The sequence below is a fragment of the Coffea arabica genome, chromosome 9e, assembly GCF_036785885.1.
Source record: "Coffea arabica cultivar ET-39 chromosome 9e, Coffea Arabica ET-39 HiFi, whole genome shotgun sequence".
NCBI lineage: Eukaryota > Viridiplantae > Streptophyta > Magnoliopsida > Gentianales > Rubiaceae > Coffea > Coffea arabica.
Window position 1 is genome coordinate 29,323,618 of NC_092327.1, and position 26,612 is coordinate 29,350,229.

The 26,612-nt window shown below is 34.9% G+C and overlaps 1 pseudogene; it reads right to left on the bottom strand.

Annotated features, from left to right (window-relative positions):
* Positions 1–6,709: 6,709 nt before the first annotated feature.
* LOC113709905 (probable inositol transporter 2) lies at positions 6,710–10,139 on the bottom strand (annotated as a pseudogene).
* Positions 10,140–26,612: the final 16,473 nt, after the last annotated feature.

Below are 26,612 nucleotides of genomic sequence, written 5' to 3' on the forward strand. Positions count from 1 at the left end.
GCACATATAATAAGCATTTATAAATATACATATATATTATAAATATATTATTATATAATATTAATAAATTTATAATATATATTATATGAATATAATTATATTTAACTAAATAATTATAATATATATTTATATAATGTACTAATATTATAATTATAATATATTATATATATGTATATATTATAATATATAATATATATAAATATTAATTATATCATTGTATAATTATAATATGTAATTGGATTTGTTTCTTGGAATCAAACTTGGGAATCGGACAAAACCCACCAAAATACTTGGGAATGGAGAAACACCAAATTTTTAGAAATCATTCCAAGATTTCAATTCCCATTCCAGTGAACCAAACACCATTTATGGGGTTCATTCCATTCCCCGAATCCGATACCCTCTTACCAAACGCATTGTAAGTTTGACGTATATCCAGTTCCTTAGAAGACTTTGAGGTCCTGGTTAAAAAAAAAAAAAAAAAAAAAAAAACTCGCTTCTGGCTGCCGTGCTAAGTCTGCTGACCGTGCATGGTAGCCTGCCAAAAAAAAAAAAAAAAATTACTGTCGTTTTTAGTCAGGGTAGCTATAATTTTGTACCACTCCCATGTCAGAGCTACATTTGACAGACTTTTCTTTTTATGACATATATTCTGAGAAATTAGCCTTCAAATGGTGATAATGGTAGCTCTGACAAGAAGTTTGGCTTGATTTTATTGAAATATTATTGGAGAAATTTTTTTTTTGTTATTAAGCTTTCAGAAAATTTTTTTTTTGAGCTAAGCTTTCAGAAATTTGTGATTATTAAGCTTTTTATCTAAGGAATGGGATGAACTTTCGAGTCCATTTGGTTTGTGAGATGGTGAAGGATAGGGTTAACCATTGCAAACTCACCCAATTTGGTTTGTGAGATGATCAAGGATAGCGTTAACAATTGTATACTCATCCAATTTGTTTTGTTAGTGTTAGCTTTAATAAATGGGATTAGTTATCATCCTTTAATCACAATAATCTTATGCTTCGTGGTGCAATCAAATTGAGCTCAAATAATCTACTTGCAAGTTTGCTTGGTCATAGTTTGAGCTCAAACTCGAGCTTGTGGTAATTGAGTTTTAACTAAATTTGAGCAACTTGAACATATTAACAAATCTAGTCCAAGTATACATGTGTCTGGTTTGAAAGTTGATCTTTTTATTTTATATATTTATTATTGTAAATTTATTGTATCCCTTATTTTAGAAAATTTAAAACAAAAGTACTTAAACTTAATTAAGCTAATTGAGCTCAATTAGGGTCAATTAAGTTACTTCATTCGAGCTTGAACTCCAGCTCGAATAGTGGTGCAGTTAGAAGAAATATTCAGTAGGGGCACAACTAAAATAAAGTTCTTTTTAGTTCAATAAATAGTACTCATAAAGGTTAATTTCACTTTGCACCCCTTGTATTCTAATTTTGGTAAAGTTTAAAATGGGACACTTTAATTTCTATAATATAAAGTTTGTCCCACCTAAGTAAAATATAGTGAGACAACTTTTGCACTCAAGTGGGTTATGCTTCAAGAATTAAAGTAGACAGATTTTATATTTCATAAAGTACATTTACCATTGCCCTCTACCTGTCACCTCTTAGGACTAAAAGTAATCAAACTTGGGTAACCACTAATCAAAAGCCCCTTATGTTTGCCCTAAATCAAGCTTAATTAGGAGTGCAGTTAGATTGATTAAAGAACAATTAGTTCAATTTAAAGAACCACTTGTGAAAGTAAAAGAGTAAGGAGAGACAAATTAAACACAAGTTATTTATAGTACTTTGACTATATTTCTTGGTTCTTTCAAGTCTCGATATTTCTTCACCATGTTCCTCTTTCAACAAGTGATGTGACAAAGCCCACGTATATTTGAGGATCAATATTCTTCCATGGATTCACCAATTCTTTAGTCACGACTTTTATTCCTTGGAAGAGTAGCTTTGATGAATTATAAGTGAGGATCATCTTCTCTAGATGTTTTGCTTCTTCTTAATAAGAAACCTCATGTAAACACAATTCTATTCTTATCACGAGAAGAATCAAAACTCTAGAACTGTGAATAGTACAAATATAACCTCGATTTCACACTCAATAGTGTGAATCTGCAAAGATAAGCTCCCAGATGAAAGAATAGACAATTTATCCTCATGAACTTGTGATAGGAATCAAAGGATTTGACTTGTAAGCTCTTACATAAATTCCTCCGCTTGTTGAGGCAAAAAGTTGATGGTGATATCTTTTATATAGATGTCCAAAATTTGTTCCTAACATAAAAAATATAGCCATTGAAAATTAGTAGTTAGATTGATCGGACGTTCGAGCTAAGTCCACTCCGTCTAAAGGGCAATAGAATGGCCAAACCGAAACATCATTGTCCGAACCATGCATTCAAAATTTATCCAAAAGCCACTATCTTCTTTTAGTTAGTCAAATAAATTAGGATTAAATGATTAAACATAAACGATCTATTTTTCCTTAAATAGGGCTATGTACAATCTTCTTTTTAAATGCCCCTAAGAATAGAAAATAATATTTATTCCTTGCAACACTTTGTCAAATACATTATGGCTAACTTCAAACCATCTTGTTGCTAATAGCACTTTAAATGTTTTTTTCACTAAATTATGGTTATAGGTATTTTTTGTATTGTATGTAGCCAAACTATATAATATAAGCCATTTAAATTGGGAAAAAAAAGTTATGTCACCGAATTTCATTTGATACACTTGCAATCGTTAGATGAACTTTCTCTAAGGATTAAGGTATTTTTCTTCATATACTTCATAAGGATTAAGGTATATTTTTCTTTCGCTAACTTGACGATGACAATGCTTGCTGTCACATTTATGAAATACACAAAATCCCCATTCCACTACAAATACTTAAAATAAGGTGTCACAAAAAGAAATCTTGATAAATTGATTATCATTAAGGGGTCTTTCATAGAAACCAAAGAAGGTAAATATTTATATCTCCCGATAACTGTCAGAATATTAATATATGTGATATTACTAGTATTCTTTAAATAAAAAAAAGCAAGATCACATATGCTCTAAGTTTGAGAGTTGCAAACAACATCTCTTACTGATTGATTTTATGCTTATATAATTAGGCTAACTAATTAACCTCCCAACTTATTATTCTTATACCAAATAAATAGTCATGTGATTTTTTAACATTTGAGGTATTAGTATGTTTTAACATTTGATTTTGTAATTACAGCGTGCATGATGTGCTAGTATGATTTTAAATAAAATGCAAGCATACAATATTAGTTACTCCATACAATAGCAACAAGATTCAGTTCCATGAAACATGCTAACACTAGGTCAACCACCAGGAGTCTTTAATATTCAACCAACTCAAGGTATATTTAGTGCAATATATATTTCGGCTAGTCAAGCACGTGATTGAAGAATTATGGGTTACACTTGTCTGATACTATTAGTATTGCTAGGATGAGTGCAACACCATAGTAAAATGACTAAGCTTCAAAATTAAGTAAATGGATGGAGCATGAGAACTATATGAATGTGGTGGAGGCTTCAGTATAAGAGGACTATATGGTGTCTAGGACTAACCCGCATTTCAGCCTGCTTTTATTCCTGATACTTCTTAGAAAAACGACCATTTTAGTTCTTTATATTTGGTATGTTGGATGATTTGGTCATTTATGTATCACCGCCTACTAGTTTAATCGTTACTTTTAAAAAAATAAAGTTAATATTGGGAGGTCCATTCAGCCCTGCAGACCGATGATGATATTGCTCACGTGCACAGCATGAGTACCATTAAAAATGACTATTTTGATATCTTATCATCAAGATCATATCCATGATATCTTATCATCAAGATCATATCCAATTTGATTCCTTATATGTCATTCCTACCAATTTAAGCCCTCATTTCATAATATAAAGAAAATTTATGGCTTTTAATGGGAAATAAGAGAACCTTGATAGAGCTAGTGTAGTGCATAGTATGTGTACTCCTGAAACAAACAGAAGCATAATAATAAAAAAAAAATTACACAAGCACTAATTACAATTACCTCAATTTCTCTCTCTCAAATTCCTTGAATCCCTAATTGCAACCCTTATTTCATAACTTCCACCTAGGCATGTCAATGGGTCGGATCTTATCCAGATCCAACCCAGACCCAATATATTTAGGTAGGGTTTGGATTTAATTTCTCAAATTCAAACCCTACCCAGACCTAGACCCAGAGAGACGTGGGTCTGGGTAGGGTCTGGGTAGGGTCTGGAATCCAAATCCATATCAGACCTTACCTAGACCCATATTTATTTAATTAAATAATATATATTAGTAAATTTATAAAATAAAATAATATTTTATGGCTATTGGATCAAATACAGTAAGATTTTATGGCATTAGAATCTGCATTTAGTATTGGTGGTTGGATGATTGATGAGACTCGTGCCAAATTGCTTCTAGATATGCTTGAAACATTGGTGATTACTGATGATTGGATTGAATAAAAAAAAATGAGTAAGTGTTTATAAATTTTCTTATTCTATTCTTTATTTGCCATCGGTCCTTAGTCAAATGACTTTTATCTCATTCACTATTTTAGTGCTGGATTGCGAGACATCTACCAATATTGAAGTTTAAATAAGAAAAAGAGGTACAAAATTACATTTTTTAATAAGACTAAATATTTATATATATTATGGTTGTTTTCTTTTTTTAAAAACTAGTCATAGTTATCATTGTAATTGATACAAACTTTTTCAAGAAAAGGAGAAAAAGTAAAGGCAACCAAATGAAATATTGGATGTGGATGCAGTTGAATCTTTGAAAATATATAGAAGTAGTCAATAATAATTCTTTCTTTGAATTCACAATATTGCATTCACTTGTTGAATGTTATTTTTATTATTTGAAAGAAAAAATTGGATTGTATTTATATTATTTATGAACTCTATATATTTTAAATATATTTTTACTTTAGTATGTTCAGAAAATAATCATGGATGCCAATTGGATACCCAGATCCATAAGGGTTCGGGTATGCATTTACTTTTTCAGACCCAAAAGGGTTTGGATTTGGGTTTGGATCTAACTAAATTAAATGGGTCTGGATCTGGATCAAAGGGATCCAACCCAGACCCTTCCCATTGACATGTCTACTTCCACCAATGCTGCCGAGAGGCCTTAGTCTAGTAATTAAAATTGAAACATCAAGAATTAGAGGTATTGGTTTTAGATCTTGATTTCTTGGTTCAATTTCCCATTTTTCCTCCCTGGTTCTTTTAAAAAAAAAATTTCCACTAATCCGGGTAATACCAATATAATCAATGGCATTTGAAGAAATAATGGATAGACCAAATTATCTTCTTTAGTTCTAAAATTACAACATTTATATTCTTTGTATTACCAGTATTAGATGAAAATTTATGAATTACAGGCTTTAATTAGGGATTTGGAGAAGTTGGAGACAGAAATCAACAAATTTCGGATTGGGGCTTGTGAGATTTTTTCTTTTATTTTGCTTTTTTCTGCTTTATGGTACACATGCCATGTACGGACTGACTCCATTACCATTTTCAAATTTCTCATTAGACGTCCTGCAGTGTTTTTTTTTTGTAAAGATAAAGGATTAAATTGGTAGGATAAGAAACCAAATTAGACATGAGCTTAAAGATGAGGGATCAAAATAGTGGTTTCTTACCGTGCATATGTCATCCAATGTCACCAATTTCATTAGGGTATTCTAATTGTTTTCGTTACAGGTTTCTAATTTGGTTTTATTTTATAAAGATGAGGGACTAGATCGTAGGTGATCTGATACATAAGGATCCAAATTTGTCAAAATGCCAAGTACAGGGATATAAACGAATCCAAATGAGTCAAACACTCTAGTGTTCAAGTTTGTTTGAATATTTTGATGAGTTTGAAATTTTATTCAAATATGACTTGTTTCCTTTTTGAATCGAGCTCAAACGAGATTTTATTGAGTCGAACTAGAGTTCAAGTCGAATAGTTTGAACTTTTTATACGTATATTTGACTTATATGCAAATTGAGTCGAGTTCGAACTGAGTTTGAAAGTTTATCAAACACAAATTGCTGTACAAACTTAGTTTGATAAACTAACGAACCAAATTCGAACGAGATCTTACCAAGTCGAGCTTGATTTGAGTGTTAAATAATTTGATTCATCTTTCAACCCTAAACAAATATAAGAAATCAATCGCTTTTCCTTGCTTCTTTTGCCCTCGATTATCATTCCTTCTTTGCTGCGACTTTCTTCTTTCTGCTTTACCTAATTGTAGACTTGAATATTCAATTACGACAGGATACTCAAGAAAGAAATCTGGAAGAATCTTATTTTTGTTTCAAGGATTTTGAAGTATAGGCTTTTGATAATCTTTTTATTTTTTATGTAGTACTTGGTTCAAAGACCTCCCTCGACCACTGATCCAATTTTTTGGTCTTTAGACATCGTTCCTCTCACAGGTCACTCTTTCATCCACAGTAATTAATAGTCGCAGAAGAGCAAGAAAGGAAAAACAGCAAAACAAGACGAATCAAATTTCTATTCCCATCTGTTTAGAGATAATACATCTGAAGCTGGGAGCTTAATTCACAATTATTAAGCCATTAAATAATCGGTAGATCCAACTGCATTCTCAGTTCTTGAAACAACCGCTATTGATGCCTTATTTTTGCCAGACATCTTGGTTCTTATTATCAGGCCTTTTCTCCCAGAACTTCAGCTGCAGAGCTTTCCTTTCTAGTATCTTCTCTATTTCTTCTATTGGAAGACCCTTTGTTTCAGCCTTCAGGCACAGAGACCAAAACAAACAACAGGGCTGCGACAGATACCACTCCAAATATAAGGAAAGTCCAAGAAGTCCGAATTGCCTGTGTTAAGGAGATGAAAGACTGGGCCACTATGAGGTTAGAAATCCAGTTTGCTGTTGCAGCTATTCCTCCACAGATCCCTCGGAACCTCAAAGGGTATATCGCAGAGTTGACAATCCAAGGAACTGTACCCATTCCAGGAGAGAAGAATATGATGTTGAGAGCCAGGCCGATAAGGGCTAGCCAACCATATCTGCTTGGACATCCTCTCGTGTACCATAACCTGTCTTCTCCACGACAAGCATCCTGAACTGTTTTATCAAACAGGCCCCTGGGAACAGCTGCAAAATAATGAACATTAACTATGATAATAATGATATCCAGAAGTTGCTACAAGTATTGAGACATCTATGTTTAATTTGGACAATCAGCAATTCTCCAGTTTGATTTGCTAGAGATTTTATCTTACTGTACTTTTTGGTATGATCTAGGCATCATGCTTGTCAAGATTGATTTTCTTAACAGCAAATAGTGAAGTGCAGTGCTGTACAAATTTGAATTACTTCTTGTGATTTTTATATGGAAGCCAATATAACACACATATGCATTCGATTACCTTAGCTGTAGTGGAAGCACAAAATCCACAGCTTGGGGAAGAAGCATTTAAGCACTTTGTACAGTCCCAGGAAGCAGATCCAGCAGAATGATAGTCTGGGCAGGTGTACCCTCCAAAATGAGACGTCTCAGCTGCACTAACTGGAGGTGAATGTTCAGTGGTAGCGTGGAAAACTGCTGCTAAAACACCAAGTGAGACGATAACGCCACACAAACTAAAGATCAGAAGCTTCTTTCTTCCAGTTCTGTCAATGAAATATATGCTGACAATGGAGCCAATAGCATTCAGGCCCGCAATAACAAGAGATAGGAGCAATGCTGTTGATTAGTTACAAAACCAGCCAACTTAACAATTGTAGGGCTGTAATACATCACAGTATTTATGCCCACAAACTGCTGGAACACTTGAAGACCTACACCAGCTACAAGTCCTCTTCTTACTGTTTTGGTTTGTAATAGTTGAAAAACATTGATCTTCTCAGATGAATCTTTTTCTTTAATCTCTTTGTCAACTGACTCCTTCAGAGCCTGAATTTCAGTTTCAACTTCTTCAGGTGGGTAAATATTTTGCAAGATCACTTCTGCTTCTTCTACTCTGCCCTGTTTCAGGCAAGTGATGTTTGTGGTCATGTCAGTTCTAAAGATTGGAAAAGCACATTTGGGATTTTCAATTTTCGGATGAGAACCGTGACTAGACCTTGCGATATAGCCATCGGGGGGATTCTGGAAGCAGTGGCATCAGAACGAATTGAGATAACGCTGGTATTCCAGCAACTCCAAGCATCCAACGCCAAGTCCCAGGTGCCTATTTCAATCATCAACGAGCATAATTATCTTCTTGATGAAGCCAGGTATAATCAACTTTTTTCATTTAGTAATACTGTAGCAGAAAATTTATGACAATATAATTTAAGTAGATTAGACTTAACTATTTAAGTAGATTGGGCTTAACTATCCTGAAAAAAGAACAGGGATATGCGCCAGAAAAAAATTCTTGAATTTTGTAATTTCTGTACTGGGATTTCTACTCTATAATAAGTCATAGTGTTTAAGTCAAAAACATGAGATGCAGGTATAGCTGAGATGACCTAATTGCGTTATACCATTGCTTTCATAATACGCCAATCAGCAATCTTTGACTTTCAAGATAAGAAATTTTGGTTTTTCGTCATACAATAATGTGGCATACCTTGCTAAAGGCAAGATTGATAAGGTAAGACAAGAACTGTCCTGTGATAAGGAATCCATTGGTGCTAACCAAGGCACCTCTGACCTTAGCTGGTAAAGCTTCTGAGATGTACAGAGGGGAAGTCATTGATGCCATTCCAACCCCTAAGACAACAAAAACTCTGCCAAAAATCAGAACACCTGGATCGGGGCTGCAGCCATCAGAACTGCTCCAGTGGCGAAGAGGAAATCTGCGGTCAGAATAGCACTTCTTCTTCCAAATCTGTCATTTAACCAGCCTCCAATTGCTGCCCCAATGATTGCTCCAGCAACTGCCATGCTCACTATGCTTTCCTATGGAATATTTATCAACATTTTTCGAATCATGCAAACACATTTCTGATTATTCTTTTGCCAAGGAATGATAGGCAAAAACAATGAAGCCAATGAAACATGGTTATAATGTTGACACATCTGATCAATTATGCATTGGAACTTTTCTAGTTTGACATAATGAAGAAAACTAAAAGAATTTGATCAAGGAAAATGGACATTTTTATATATTAAAAAAAAGTGTGAATCTTAGCTCGTGAAAAAAAACGTGGAAAAAAATTCTTTTTAGGATTTAAGTAAATCAAAGTCTAAGTTCCATTTCAAGGAAAAGTAAAAGTTATATAACAGGAAAATGCCAAAAAAGTGAGAACTCAATTACGTGGTGAATTCTAATATTTTGAAAGCAACTGGGCTTGTAAACTTCTGCCATAATTTTTCACCATGAACAAAAAAGGTATGTTTGTTACGGTGAGAGAATTGTCAAGAAAAGCCTTAGTTTATTAAATTTATGCACAGAAGAGTACAAAAATGATAAGCAGAACTGGAAATTTGCTTGATGGCATATTTAGTATATTTCAAGTGTTAAATCACTGCATTCTAAAATATCAAACAAAAAATTTTGTTTGGTTATTATTTCTTTCTTCAAACATTGAATTGAGAGGACAAATAAAGCCATGTAAAGTTGCAAACCAACATCTTTTAACATAATTACACTTGAAATTTTTTTTTTTTTTAAAGAACCACTTGAGCACAAGGACTTATACCTGTAGAACAGTCTGCTTATCCACAGCCTTGAAGTCATCTCGGATATACAGAAGAGCGCCTGAAATGACTCCTGCACTCCACATTCAACACCAAGAAACTTAGTAGAAACTAAAAATAAGCACAAAAAATAGGAACAAGAATACTTTGTTTTCTTTCTTTTTTCTATTTCTCTTTAATCTTTTTTGATAAAGGGATAGCAAGGTTCAAAGAGAAATGCTAAACAGCAGCAAGGCAATAAACATCAAGAAAGAGACAGAGATTTGAGAGAGTACCTGTATCATAGCCAAATAGCAGTCCACCAATCCTAGCAAAGAAAGCTAAACGAAGAACATAGGGGCTTTTTCTCGCTAAAAGCAAGCAGTCTTTGAACCCTGTTGCATCTTCTGGATTTATCCCACCTTCCATATTTCAAACTCTTGTTTGTACTTCGAATATTATAACTAGTACTTAGCTTTTCTCAGTAAAGCAGAAGAGTATAAACTAGAAAGAAAGAATACAAGGAGAGAAAAGGAAAAATGAAGAGGGAGAAGTAGAAGTGATTAAGAGTTCAAGAAAAGTGCAGCTAGCCAGAAGTGAGCGGATGGTCAAGGCTAGAATGAAGCAAAGATAGGGGGTGGGAAGTAGTATTTATATAAAGTAGTGGAGAAAGAGGGAAAGGAATTTGAGGTAGTATTGCTATAACCATTGTATGAAAGACACATGTAGAATGAGTATTGTCTTAAAGATTATGGATGGCTTGAGGTGTATGCTGGATTATGGTCACAGAAAAGAATGCCGATTGGATTTCAATTATTTGATAAAAAACAAAGAGAAAGTAAATATGATGTTTTTGATGAATTTGAAAAGCTATCAAGAGACCTAAATTCAAGTGTGACTTAAGGGACTTGGGCAATTGCAGTTAAAGTTGCATGAAATTGATGCACTTTTTCACATGATCTGAAATGGTTTCACATATTCTTATTCTCAAATAAATGGTTGATGCACATGAGTAAAATATAAAATTCAAAAATGTATTTTTAATAATTTACACTAGATCTTTTAAAGAATATAATACTTGCATAATTACCTAGTAACATATTATGGAGTATATGTCATTTGAGTCCAACATTGTTTTAATTCTTACCTCATGATTTATGGTAATTAAATGTAATATTGTTGAATTATGAGAGAATCAAGTTTGTGTTTATCCCTCCTGTGTAGATTAATTTTTTATAAAAAAAAATAAAGAAAGAAACATATTCAAGGGAAAAAAAGGTTCAAGAAAAGTCTGCATTAATATTTTGTAATTTTGTGATCTATCTCAGTTCAAGAAGAGTCTTCCATTTTATAAGTTTCCTAACCTCATAGCAAGTTATTTTCTAAACAAAGAAAAAAAAAACTCATAGCAAGTTACTGTGACAACTAACGTTCACTGACGGTAGTGGGTTGCTTGTTATGAATTTATGACTTGAGGATTCTTTTTGTAATTTGGCCAAACCTGAAGGTGCATTTGGTAATTTGGCTAAACCTCTAGGTGGTAAAAATAATTAAAGGGATAGAAACACCATCAGGTACAGAAGATCCATTGCGTCTCTGAAATGTGTTTGTTCATTAGTTTCGTATTTAATTGGTCATGGTCAAATATCCGACCATTCGGCACTTTATTAATTTGTAACTTGATTTTAATTTTAGATTCATTGGGATAACTGAATTTTTTTACTTCAATTAGAAATTTGGATCTTAGCAACTAGACAAAATAGATGTTCTATGCAATATTGACTAGCGGATGAAAATTATCTTTTGTTAAAGCTAAACATTAATGCATAGATGTTGTTACATCCTTTAGAGGCAAAAATGCAAATTCTAAGCAAATTCTTGCCAGTGCGAAGTGATCCTTTAGAGATTTTTTTTTTTTAAAAAATGAGGAAGGCAGAAGCTATAAGCACAAAAGTTTAGATCTTCTTAGCTTATTTACCTCTTTTTTTTAAAAAAAAAAAGTTCCAACAAAGAAGAAATGAGATTTAAGGAGCAGGCAAAAAGAAGGAGATTTGAATTCAAAATCTCTATACCTTGAATTATTTACTTGCAAAAGAGAATCCACTACAATGGAATAATGTTGCTTATCTAAGATAGAATAATTTTGCTTGTCTTTAGATCACACATTTGCAAGCGACGCCATACTTTGGATAGAAATTGGGTAATGTCGAGTTATTGTTTATGGACCATAGGGCATCAACATCCATTAACATGTTTTTCCTTTCAATTTTCTATTTATTTATTTTCCTTAGAAATAAGCATGAGAGTTCTTGACAATTTTTTGCCATGGAATATTTATTGGAAAATCATTTTCTGTCGTTCAAGTTATTGTTCCAGTCTTCTAGAATCAGTATCTCTAAGTACAGAATTTCTATCTAATGTTTCAACTTTCAACTGTGAATTGAATTAGGGTTCAAAATTAGAAGTTCTGCGTGAAACTATTACAAGTAAAATTAAGAGACAAAATGCATATCAGGCAATTTTGGTAGCACGGGCCAATTTTGTTAAATAATTAACCTTTGGAAGACTCAGGAGATGAAGTAAGACCAAACTCATAAACTTATTATCCTAGATCGGAACAAATTGATAGGATTCCCTTTTTTATGTTCCCTTTCATACCGTCAGAGAAGATTGAATCTTTGACCTCTTCTTTGTTTGGTGCGATAATACTCAAATCTCAAGTTGGCTTAGTCATCTTTCTTATGGGCCTCTTAAATCCTCTCCTTTCAAGCATTAAATACTTGTTTCCTCTAAATTTTTCCCCTATTTGCTGATTTCTTGAGGTATAAATTAACTTTTGACTTTTTTTTTTATAGAAAAGATCATTTCATTCAATAAATCTATAATGACAGAAAATACATCAAATCAAATGTGATATAAATCTACTCTATAGCTATTTTTATAATTTGCATATAACTCCAATGTCCAAGCATTAAATCTACTCTGACAAACGTGTGATATACTGATATGACCCCTCACTTTTGCGGATTTGGGGCAGGGACGGTCATTAGACGGACCGTCCCTGAGTAATCCTCTCACAAAAGGAAATGAAAGGACTGCAATAGACCACATCATGAAGGCTTCAGTAGGGGCTAGAACGATGCCGTGTTGAGAAGAAATGGGAAAAACAAAAAGAAAAAGAGTTGAAGGACCGTTTCATGAAGCGTTGGTCCGTTACCGCCCAAATGAATCCTCAAAACGAAAAGCTAAGTCGCACTCCCTCCAAAATAATTGCCCATATTCATTGATGCAAAATTCTACAAAACAGAGCAAGAAAGAAAAGCAAAGGGAAAATAACATTGCAGAATTGGAAATTGCCAGGTAGTATACAAGGGATAGCAAGAAGTAGTAGAAATAGAGTGGCTGCGAAGGAAAATCACGGCAAGGAGAAGCAATAAGTAGTGGCAGAAGGAGAGAGTTTAGGATTGGTACTCAAATATCAAAGGGCTTGAGAGAGGTGAACGGGAATTGTGGAGTACAAGGTTGGGAGATCCGGAGAAGAGATAAAGCAAAAAAAACACAGGTAAGAAAATATCAATGGTATCAGATAAATTGTGGATCGATTTGACTTGTAGTTATCTTTTGTTGTATACATCGCTGTGAACAAATGGGCTGATTATACTTGTTGCAGTTTTGGTCGAAGTAATTGTTTAATATAGTGGAAAATGGATAATACACTGAAGCCTTTGGTTGCACATAATAGGTATTATAATTACTAACATGGGGAAAGAAAGGTATTGAAAATTTTGCACACCAAGTACTTGCAAAATTGTGTGGATGGGTTGGGGATTGTTATGGTTATTGTGCATGAAGTTGGTGTAGGTTTTGTTACATAACAGTGGCTGAGTGGAGATTAAACATGATATGGGTTTCTAAGATGGTACACACTGTTAGGACCGGGCCAGGAAATAGACAAACTCAAGTTAGCACAAAGTAGGTGGTATGACCGACCATATAATAGATAGGCGGTAGATACCAGCCATATAATAATTAGGCGGTAAAACCGACCATATAAAGACAGATAGCAAAGCAAATAAAAGACACAGAAGATTTACGTGGTTCGGTCAAATTGACCTACGTCCACGGGCGAGGGAGGAGCAATATTTCTACTATGAAGAAGAAATACAAAAGCCGTAGGAAAGTGGTTCCTAGGCCAATAGGCACTTACAAAAGAGTTTAGAAAATATTCCTAAACTCAAAATAAGAGAGCCTAAAATATTTGACTGAATGGGCTAAATGACTTAAGAAGCTAATAGCCCATATAACTCTCTTAAGTGGTGCGAGTTAAACTTCTCAAAGGCCTTCTCTATTTATAGGAAACAATGGAGGCTATTCCCTCAGCTTCTGGCGATGTGGGATTACAAAATTCTGCCACAGTCAAGAATCAAGAATTGCGGCTGCAGCAAGAAGTCAAGAATTGCTGCTGTGGCTGGACTTTAACAAATCTCCACCTTGGCATAATTTTGAGTACCACTATCGACAATAGTAAAATTTCTCCACCTTCTCCACATAAGCCCCAATGGGCGTAAATCACCAACAATGAACACCAATCAAATCCAAGCACTGCTTGAATTTGTAAACTGGAAGAGGTTTCGTAAACATATCGGCTGGATTGTCCTTAGTATTGATTTTCTGAATAAGGACTTTTCCCTCAGCAATGATATCCCGAATGAAATGATACTTCACATCAGTATGCTTCGTCCTCTCATGATACATCTGATCTTTAGTCAAGTGTATGGCACTTTGACTATCACAGTGAATATCAGTAACACCTTGATATAGACTTAGCTCGCTAAATAAATTCTTCAACCACAAGGCTTCTTTGATTGCCTCGGTCACAGCCATATATTCTGCTTCAGTAGTAGACAAAGCTACGACAGGTTGTAGAGTAGCTTTCCAACTAACAGCACAACCGCCAATGCAAAATACATAGCCTGAAAGTGATCTTCTCATGTCAAGATCTCCAGCGTAGTCTGAGTCTACAAAACCAATCAAAGTGTTATTATTTCTTCCAAACTCCAAACATGCATTTGAAGTACCTCGCAAGTATCTGAGAATCCACTTCACAGCCTGCCAATGTGCTTTTCCAGGGCAAGACATATATCTGCTAACAACACTGACTGCTTGTGCAATATCTGGACGAGTACAAACCATTGCATACATAATACTGCCGACTGCACTGGAATAAGGAACCCGTGCCATATAATCTTCCTCTTCATCTGATTTTGGTGATTGAGCAGCAGATAGCCGAAAATGGCTAGCAAGAGGAGTAGATACTGGTTTAGCATCTTTCATGCCAAAACGCTCCAAAACTTTCTCAAGGTAATTTTTCTGGGTCAAGAACAACTTCCCTACTCCTCGATCTCGCTTGATATCCATGCCAAGAATTTTCTTAGCTGCTCCTAAATCTTTCATTTCAAATTCACTATTTAACTGCAGTTTCAAAGTGTGAATTTCTGACAAATTCTTGGCAGCAATGAGCATGTCATCAACATAAAGCAGCAAATAAATGAAAGAACCATCATTTAACTTCCGGAAGTAAACACAACTATCATACATGCTCCTCAAATAACCATGACCCAACATAAAGGAATCAAACCTTTTATACCATTGTCTTGGAGACTGCTTCAATCCATATAAGGATTTCTTCAATAAGCAAGCATGGTCTTCCTTACCTTCAATTTCAAAACCCTGGGGTTGTCTCATATAAATTTGTTCTTCAAGTTCGCCATGTAAGAAAGCTGTCTTAACATCAAGCTGCTCTAACTCCAAATCATACATGGCAACTAAAGCAAGCAAAACACGAATAGAGCTATGTTTAACAACAGGTGAGAATATATCATTAAAATCAACACCTTGTACCTGACTATAGCCCTTTGCAACCAATCGTGCTTTATATCTTGCATCTTCAACCCCTGGAATACCTTCCTTTTTCTTGAAGACCCACTTGCAACCAACAATTTTCTTAGCTGACGGCGGCTTTACAAGAACCCAAGTTTCATTACGATGAAGAGATTCAATTTCTTCATTCATCGCAATCAACCACTTTGCAGAATCATCACAAGAAACTGCTTCTGAATAGGTGAAAGGCTCACCAACTGCATCAGTTTCTTCTGCAACAGATAAAGCATATGCAACTAAATTTGCATATCTTTGTGGTGGTCGAATGTCTCTCCTTGCTCTATCTCTGGCTATGGAATACTCTTCTTCTTCAGAACTATCTTCAACAGTAGATTCAGGTGTATCTACTGGCATTTGAATAGAAGATTTGGTCTGAGAAGGACCAGAACTGCCAATATCAAGCTCCACCTGCTTCTGTGTACTATCAGTAGTACAAGGACTAGAAGACTCCTTCTTAGAAGATAACATAGACAATTCATCAAAAGTAACATCTCTACTGATTACAAATTTTGGGGATTTGGGATCAGGACACCATAATCTGTATCCTTTCACCCCAGAAGCATACCCAAGAAAAATGCACTTTTTAGCCCTAGGCTCCAATTTTCCATCATTCACGTGCATGTATGCTGGACACCCAAAAACTTTTAAATTGGAGTAATCAGCAGGAGTACCTGACCAAACTTCCTCACGAGTTTTGAAATCAAGAGATGCAGAAGGAGAACGGTTGACAATATAACAGGCCATATTGATCGCCTCTGCCCAAAAGTCGTTTGTCAACCCTGCATTGGAGATCATACATCTTGCTCTCTCCAAAAGAGTTCTGTTCATACGTTCGGCCACACCATTTTGTTGAGGCGTCATCCTGACGGTGTGATGCCGAACAATTCCTTCATTCTTGCAGAATTCATTAAATTCACCTCCACAAAATTCCATGCCATTATCTGTTCTCAACCGCTTAATGTGTTTTCCTGTTTGCTTCTCAATCAAAACTTTCCATTGCTTGAAAGTTAGGAAAACATCATTTTTATGCTTAAGAAAATATACCCAAACTTTCCTTGAATAATCATCAATGAAAGTCAACATGTACCTGGCACCACCTTTAGAAGGAGCACGAGAAGGCCCCCAGAGGTCTGAATGAATGTAGTCTAAAGTTCCTTTGGTCCTGTGAACTGCCGGCAACTGGAAGCTAACTCTCTTCTGCTTTCCAAAAATGCAATGTTCACAGAGTCCCATCTTTCCAATACTTTGACTACCAAGAAGACCTCGTTTGCATAAGATAGATAAGCCCTTCTCGCTCATGTGCCCCAATCTCATGTGCCATAATTTGGTAAAATCAGAATCAGACAAAGTTGATGTAGAAACAGCAGCAGCACCTGTAACAGTAGATTCCTGCAAAATATATAAAGTACCAGATCTGTGTGCCTTCATAACAACAAGAGCACCTCGAGTGATTTTGAGAACTCCGTCTCCACCTGAATACCTGCACCCTATAGACTCAAGAGTGCCCAAAGAGATGAGATTTTTCTTCAAATCTGGAACATGTCTAACATCTGTGAGCGTCCTCACAATACCATCGTACATTTTAATCCGGATTGTGCCTTTGCCAACAACTTTACAAACAGCGTTGTTGCCCATTAAGACAACTCCACCTTCAGCTGATTCATATGTTGAAAACCAGTCCCTATTGGGACACATATGATATGAACAACCCGAATCTAAAATCCACTCATTGTTAGACCTAAAATTATTTTCCGTTGCACAGAAAATGGTTCCATCATTCTCATCAGCTGCTATACTAGCTTCAGCGGATTCAGTATTTTTCTCAACAAATTTCCCTTTTTGCTTTTCTTTATTTTTCAATTTAAAGCAATCAGAGATAACATGGCCCTTCTTTTTACAATAATTGCACACCACATTTTTATGTCTGGACTTGGATCTACTTCTATTTTCTGTGTTTCTCTTTTCAGATCTACCCCGAACAAACAAGTCATCGGCTTGACTCCCACTAGTTTCCCCAGTAATATCCCTATCTATCTGCTCTTTAGATTTTAATGCAGATTTAATTTCCCGATACGAGATTGTTTCCTTTCCATAAATCATAGTATCACGGAAATGCTTAAAAGATTGGGGAAGGGAACACAAAAGTAATAGGGCTTGATCTTCATCATCAATTTTCGAATCTATATTCCCCAAATCCATAATAATGGAATCAAATTTATCAAGATGGGAGAGTATAGATGTACCTTCAGACATCCGAAGCATGTACAAACTCTGCTTCAAATATAGCCGATTCTCGACTGTCTTCTTCATATACAAGGCTTTCAATTTATCCCACATAACCTTGGCCGAAGTCTCCGTTGCTACCTCACGCAATACCTCATCGGAGAGATTTAAGATTATGCTGGATCTGGCCTTCTTATTCATATCGGCGAAATCCGCATCCTTGACATCTTCTGGTTTGTTCTCGATTCCGTGAATCGCTAGATCAACTCCGTCTTGAACAAGAATGGCCTCCATCTTGAGCTGCCACATTCCGAAGTTGACATTCCTGTCGAATTTCTCGACAACCGTCTTTGTTATCGTCATTGTTGCCACAAAATCTGTAACGTGAAATTTGTCTCAAAAAACTGGCCAAACAAATATGCAAGTCTCGTGAGCGGGCCCCACAGGGTGAGCGGACCCCACGAGATAAGCGGGCCCCACGGGATGAACGGACCCCACAAGGTGAGCGGACCCCATGGATGAACGGACCCAACAGGATGAGTGGACCCCACAGGATGGACGGACCCCACCAGATGAACGGGCCCCACCAGATGAACCTGTCTTGCAAAATATAACAACCAGCTCTGATACCAGTTTGTTAGGACCGGACCAGGAAATAGACAAACTCAAGTTAGCACAAAGTAGGCGGTATGACCGACCATATAATAGATAGGCGGTAGATACCAGCCATATAATAATTAGGCGGTAAAACCGACAATATAAAGACAGATAGCAAAGCAAATAAAAGACACAGAAGATTTACGTGGTTCGGTCAAATTGACCTACGTCCACGGGCGAGGGAGGAGCAATATTTCTACTATGAAGAAGAAATACAAAAGCCGTAGGAAAGTGGTTCCTAGGCCAATAGGCACTTACAAAAGAGTTTAGAAAATATTCCTAAACTCAAAATAAGAGAGCCTAAAATATTTGACTGAATGGGCTAAATGACTTAAGAAGCTAATAGCCCATATAACTCTCTTAAGTGGTGCGAGTTAAACTTCTCAAAGGCCTTCTCTATTTATAGGAAACAATGGAGGCTATTCCCTCAGCTTCTGGCGATGTGGGATTACAAAATTCTGCCACAGTCAAGAATCAAGAATTGCGGCTGCAGCAAGAAGTCAAGAATTGCTGCTGTGGCTGGACTTTAACACACACTGTTGAGGGAGACATACAAAGTGAAGTGAAATGGTTACAAGATATTTCATTTAAGGGCGCCGTAGAAGAGAAGATTATAATGCGCTAAGTAGGAGAGATGGTTATAATTTGACAATGGCAGGTAGAAAGTATTACACAGTTTGGCATACTCAATTTGGCATACTCAATGTGGAAACAAGTTTACAAGTCTTGATAGGTATTGTGTTTGCACATCATGTTGGACAAATCATTTATGCAATGAGTCACTAGTGACACCTTCAGAATGGTGTGTAAAATTGCCCCAACAAATGATGAAATTGCAAGAATGTGATTGTCACTCCACTGGAATTGTATACTAGCACAGTGTTTAGATAGACAAGTTTATTGCATGGAACTGAATAAGTAGGAGAGTAGGTTATAATTTGACAATGTGTGGCAGAAGAAATAATAAATTGTGAAATTTGACATACTCAGTGTGGGAAAACGGTTACGCATCCTGTTAGTTATTGTGGGTGCACATCATGTTGGATAATTGTTACACGCAGTGATTCAGTAGTGACAGTATTAGAAGTGTTGTGTAAAATTGGCTGAACATACGTTGAAATTGTTCTACGGATTTGTTCATTCGTATTGTTGAATACCGTGATAAATGAAGGAGAAGTTAATTGCATCGAGCTTGGTAGGTAGGAGAATAGATTATGATATGACTAAATTAGGCATAATTAACAAGAAACTTTGCACGGTGACAAATAAATTGTAAAAAGAAGATTACTAGTACAGTAATTATTGTGGTTGGACACCAAGTTTGATAGTTGTTACACACAGTAGGTCAGAAGTGACAGTAATAGAACTGCTCTGTAAAATTACATCAACATAGTGTAAAATTGCTTGCCCCCGTGTGGTACTTCATTGATATTGTACAATAGCATGATAAATAAAAGAAAAAGTTGATCCCAAGCAAAACCTGATAGGTAGGACAACAGATTATGTTAATTAGTGCTAGTTGGAATAAATAACAAACTGTGAAGAATAACTTACTCAATGTGAAAAAAATGTTACAAGTTGTACTATAATTAGTGTAACTAATATTTGAAACTCATATATTATGCTTAGCAGTACTTCATCATATATTATGCGTGTGGTTGGAAATGAAATTTTGGAATTGAAGTGCAATTTATTTGTAAAAAAACATTAGTTTACATGGCAAGAACGCGATCAAGAAGCTCACATCAGGAAGCAGAGAGAGAAGAACTAGCTGAAACAATTGGTGAAACAGAACACGAGACACCACCTAAATTATTGAATAGGTAAGTGGTCAGTGCTTATGTATGGTCATGACAGGTTGGATTTGTTTTTATTATAATGCATTAGAATGTTGATAATGCAGGGGCCGGATGGGAAGGAAAAGAGCCAATAAAAGGAATGATCGTTTAGGTGGAGAGGAAGAAATGCGGATAGTAGGAACAAGTGAGGTCGTAGAACCAGTCCCACCATTGAATCCATGGATGAAGTTCAGGTAAGATCATTGAATTTGAGGAAAAAATAATGTTACTAAATAACACAAATAACTTTGGAATTTTGAATAAGATCATGGTTGTTGTACTTGAATCTTTGGACTGAATGACTGTGAATTCCGTTCGAGACGAGAGTGTACTTTATCACTCCCGATCTCTTATTTGTGCAACTGTTTACTGTATAACTGTGATTTGTTACCTGTGCATGGTTAGATGTCGTTTGGGGCATGTGTCCAACGACTTTACTGTGATATCTGAGCTCAAACCGCATGGGTCGTTAATCGAGTCGAGCCGGCATGGGCTTGGTCGATTAGATAACGTACCATGGGTTTTACTGTTTGTCGAGTGGAGAGTTATCTCCTCGACTTTGTGGTATACTCGAGTATTACCCTTTCTGATTCTGTGAGGTGTTCGGACCCGGTAAGGGGAATGTATGGTGGAAGGTAATTGGTGTAAAGTGAAGTCTACAGTCATGTTCGTTGCTTCGAATGTTGGCGGAGTGTCAACAAGTTGAGATCAAGTAATGCAAAGATGGGAAATTGGCACTTGAGTGCCATCCGTATCCTTTAAATGTGATGTTCCTTGGTATTTAAGTAAGGCTCATGTGATTGTTCAAGTGTACTTCTGTGATTCGTGACTATATAACCTGTTGGTACCTCATTGAGCGAAAGCTCACCCCTCGTTAATTTTGTTTTCCGTACAGGATCAACTTTTGGAAACCATGATTTTGGAAGCGAGTTGAGCTAGTGAAATTCTTTTGTTCTTTTGTATAGCTCCTCGAAAATTGGAAACCCTAAATGTATCGCTCCAATGTTCCCTTTTGTTATGTAAACCCATTAACATGTATATATAAAAGTGTTTTCTCATGTGTATATAGTATTTTTACTTGAGAATGTGTACTCTTTAATGTTAGTTAGAATTTACTTGTACTTGGTTGAAGTTTGGACGCGCGCGAAATTTGAACAAGAAAGAAGAAAATTTCTGGCCGGAAACTGTTCACTGAATTCGGCCAAGTATCCAGCCGGATAGGCAAGGGAAATTGAAAATTTTTGAGTTGCCTACTGCCTCCAATCCGGCTAGAATCCGGCCAGATTGTGACGTGGCAGTTACTATTCATCTTTCGTTTTCGTTTTCATTTTTCCGTTTCGTGGTTATTGAATCGTTTAAGCGCACTAATATATTTTGGAACGTTTTAGTTTGTGTATAACCGTCTTAGTAGTTCTGACGAGAGTTGGGCATGCAGTTCGTTAACCCCTTTGGTACGCCTTAGGGGAAGGTGGGCTGTCACATAGAAATAAGTATCTCTTCATATTTGCTCTTCCCTTAAAAGGATCCTTACTAAGATCAAGTGACTAGGCGACCACTGGGGTATTTAATGGAAGTGCTTTATCCATGTAAAATTACTTCAATACCTTCTAGGTAATTGATGAATAAAAATATCATCTTCTAAATGATCAATTTGTATATCAAGGCAAAATTTTATTTTTTCAAAATCTTTGATTTCAAAATCTATCTTTAAACATGCATCAATTTTTGGTAACTCTTCTAGAGTTTCAATCAAATTGAAATTATTAATACATATAGTTTGAATACCCATTAGTATTCAACTGACTTTACACCTTTCGGTGTATGAACTATGGGTCCAAAGACTTTTCGTTTTGTTAGAGAATCTGATTCTAATGGGATTGCATTTTTTCATTTTGGCCAATCATTTCTACGCCGACATCCATCAACTATTATACATTAATTTCAATGATATCGAGTGCTACACTATATGTAAAAATATTATTTCTATTTGTTTAGGTTCCAAGATTTTGATAGCGACAAAACTTATTGAATTTTCTATAATTTCATTCTCTTCAAGAGCGACCTCTTCAGGAGCGACCTATTCAGGAAGTTGAATTTTGTTCCTGACATTTACTTAATCTCTGGAGATATTTGAAATCAAGATATCTTTAGGTAGGCTAGGTTTAAACTCATTTATAGCACTTGTATGTGTCCTTCAGGGATATCAATTTTAATCAGAGTATTCCTAGTTAGAATTATTTAGTAACTCTTCTGGAATCTATAAATACATCCTATAATTAATTTGTAATTGTTTCCAAATAGGTAATCTTTTGAACTTCAAGTTCATATTGTTTCATAAGAGGATCAAGGAAATTCAATACTATTTTTAAGTGATTTTCTTTTTTGGTTGATTATTTCCTTCCCTTAATATTGAGAATTATAGTTCATCACAATGTTCTTAAATTATTCAATAAATAGATCACTCATTAATATTTGACGATGTTTAATTGTAGAGAGTGATTGATACATGACATAGTCATATATAATATAAAAGGGTATGTATGAGTACTTATTGACTCTTACAATCATGCAAAATTTCACTTTTGTCAAATTATAAATTCATTGGGATCAGTAAACTTTTGGTTTATTGTGAGTGATGATTTTGAATTAATTATAAACTAAACCTCGAATGTTTTGTGGTATAATCAAACTTTATTTCACTTTTTCTCTTAATATGATATCTATTTTGATAGGATATCCGTAAAATTCAGTCTATTTTTTCAAATATTAGAAGATAGTAATTCATTATTTATGTTAGCCTTTAATCCCTTAGAGAGAAATATAGTAACTCTTCTAAAGCCTTCAAGCAATCGTGCACTAGCATTTCTAATGTTGACATTAGAATTCCTTAGTTGTATCTTTGTGTGTATTCATTACACTAGCAATGATAAAAGTATCATCATCACCATGTTAAGGATCCAAAATATTTTGCTTTTATTTCTTCTTTAGGAAGAAAGTACAATTATTACCATCATAAATCTAACTAATCACAACATACCTTCAAGGTGTTTAAAGAAATTGGCCACATTAAGATATTGTGTCAATATCTTCAAAGTTATAATTTTGATTGGTCAAATGTATTTCAAGACATTTGCCTTCTTTTTCACTAATACATCATAAAGATTAACAAAATATTTAATCATGTTCTAGGTATGGAAATAATCTTTTACATCGCATTTATAGATCTTCAGGATCTTTTTTTTCAGTGATACTTCATAAAGACTAATAGATTAACATTAGCATGTAATTTAGGATTCTTCTATTCTTGTCCTTTTTTCCAATATTATCCACTCCAGGGGATAATTTCTATTATTGCTATACTAATATACATATCTACTAAAACTATGGTCATGACCACAACCACAACTAATATTTCAAAATTTAGTCGCATTTACTCCAGGAAATGAACTAGAGCTAATTGGTCAGATTTCAAAATTTGTTCAACTACAAGAAGGCATGTAATCAGTATAGAAGACTTCTCAATCTTTTTCTCCCATTATTGCTACTACATGAGCATAATCAAGGAATGAAGTGTGGAGAATATTATGTTTAACACATCTCATGAGTAATATTTGCTCTGTACAATCTCATTAAGAAATAATTTTGAACATTGTAGAATTATGTTCATTAATTGATTGAAAATCTTGTAGCCTTAGGTAAATTTATCATATCGGACTTTTGCAAAAATGACCATCTTCAGGTGATCAGATCTTTTTCTTTTAATTATTTTAAAGGACAAGTGATTTCTAAAGTATCATTGATTTTTTATAATGATGTCTCTAAGATCCATTGAACCGAGATGTATTTCAACATCTAGTATTCATGCCACATAATTCTTCCAAGGATATCAAGAGGCACAAGTTTCAATTTTGTAATATTATTCAATAAAGAAATAAATTGAGTTCAAAAGAAAAATGTTACCTCAAAGATTGCCCAAAAAGTATAGACTCGTACTCAATGATTGTTTAATGGTAAACACTTGTACTTCGTGATTAATCAAAGATTAATCATAAGAAATAAAATAAGTTTGTGGAAGAATCTTACCTCAAGGAGAGCTTAAGGATAGAAACATTTGTTCAATAATCATTCAAATTTGAGACTTGTACTTGATAGCTCAAAAGTAGAAACTTGTACTTGATTGCTCAAAGTTAAAGAGTTATACTACATCTTTACTCAAAGTTTGAGACTCATACTGATAATGTGTTATAAAACTAATACTCCCTCCGTCCCATTGAAAGTGTCATGCTTTCCTTTTTGGTCTGTTCCAAAATTAATGTCACTTACCATAATTGGCAATAAAACTTTCCCCTATTTCCATCTCATGCCCTTAAATATACCAGATTCTTTTTAAGCTTTTGATGGGCCCCATAAAACTACAAGAGTTGCACTGGTATGTGTGAGTCCCACAGCAAATGCAAACAATGGCATGCAAGGTACTTTCCCAAAAAACGGCTGGAGACATTTTTGAAGTATGGGTCCCACACATCTTGTCATCTCTTCATTTTCTTTCCGCCACTCAATGGAGTAAATGCATAGAAGGGGCACGGCTGGAATTTAGACCAAAATGCAGCACTGTTGAAAAAAGCTCAAGACCCGAAGTGCGACAATTATTTCGGGACGGAGGGAGTACTAATAAAACAGCAAAATGCATAAGAGAGTTTTTTTTTAGAAACTTTTTTTTATTTATTAAAAATTTTGGCAGAGTTTCCTCTTATAAATGGACGAAACTCCCTGCCAACAAACCCAATCTCATGAAAATATCCATTTGACAGTTATTTAATACAAATTTTTAGCTAAGCTATAGTAATTTTCTACGAAAATTAGGGAAACCTAAAGTGTCCATGATAATCTCCCCACGGACAGTAGCCGGCAAAGAACGAAAGTCGTCAAAAACATCCTCTTGCTCCGAATTTGTTCCCCTCTCTATAGCAATGGGTTATCTCACGGAAATGATGCTTGAAACTGAGCAATTCATCCACCTCCCGTTGCAGTCTCCAAGGGCAACCATGTGTCCCTTGGAGTATTTGCACCAAGACAAGTGAGTCGGATTCAACATGCAACTCTTGTAAGTCTCGAGCAACACAAAGCCGCACCCCAAAGAGTATGGCCTTGAGCTCCGCGTGTAAAGTAAAGAAAAGTTTACAAAAGTAGACAAAAGTAAAGAACTATTGTTTTATTAACTCAAATGATCAAAAGGTTACACGAGATGTTAGAAAGGCTTCTATTTATAGGCAAAACAAAATCAATGGTACATAAATATGAGGGAACTAAATAGACATCCTCATTGACTCTTTTGTCCCTTCATATTTTTCGAAAACTCAATGGACGTAGGCGAACTTAATGGATATACATCTCTTTTAGTTGTTTCATAACGCGTTCTTTATTTTATTGTTGTGCTAGGTTTAATTCCCAAATTGATTGTAGAATTTTCTTTGCTTGTTCAAAAAATTATAAATTAAGACTATTGCATCTTTATGGTGTGCGATTGTATCTGTAGACATATTTAATCAAACAGTAAGAAAAAATAATGCGAAAATGCAAATACAGATTTTATTTTTTACTTATCACCTTAACCCTCCCACTTATAAGTAAAAATTTTTCTATGTTCAAAATTCAATCCCTCAACTAATTAAAAAATTAAGAAAATCAAAATTTATTTGTAGAAAAATGTCCATCCAATTCCCTTGGCTCATTCACCATAAATTAGCCGTTGCTTTCAGTTTGTTAATTTAGAAACTAAAACCTAGTGTGTTTGATTTATGTGTCGGAATTTTAAGTGATTCGCATTAATCAAATAATGGTTTTGTAACATAATGTACAACCAACTGCTTTAAGTTTAAGTATACACTATAGATGTATACATATTTTTTCTTCGTGAGTTTATTCTATAATGAAATTTCCACAAATTTGTAATTTTAAATGTTTTGATAGTTTTACAATATCCAAAATTGTCATCACTCACATTTACTTGTAGTTGAGTAAGAAGTACCTGTAGTTTGGCTTTGGCCATCTTTTCTTTCCACAAAGCTCATGGAGCTTTCAGTTTGCACCTTCAATCTCGGTAGCTCTATTGACTTCACCTATAATGCCCCTACCAAACTTTTCATTGGTTTTGTAAGATAATTTCTGCACAGCAGCCTTTGCTGCATGGAGCTCTGCATTTTCTTTTTGCTCAAAAGAAATTGAGACAACAAATTGCCCATCG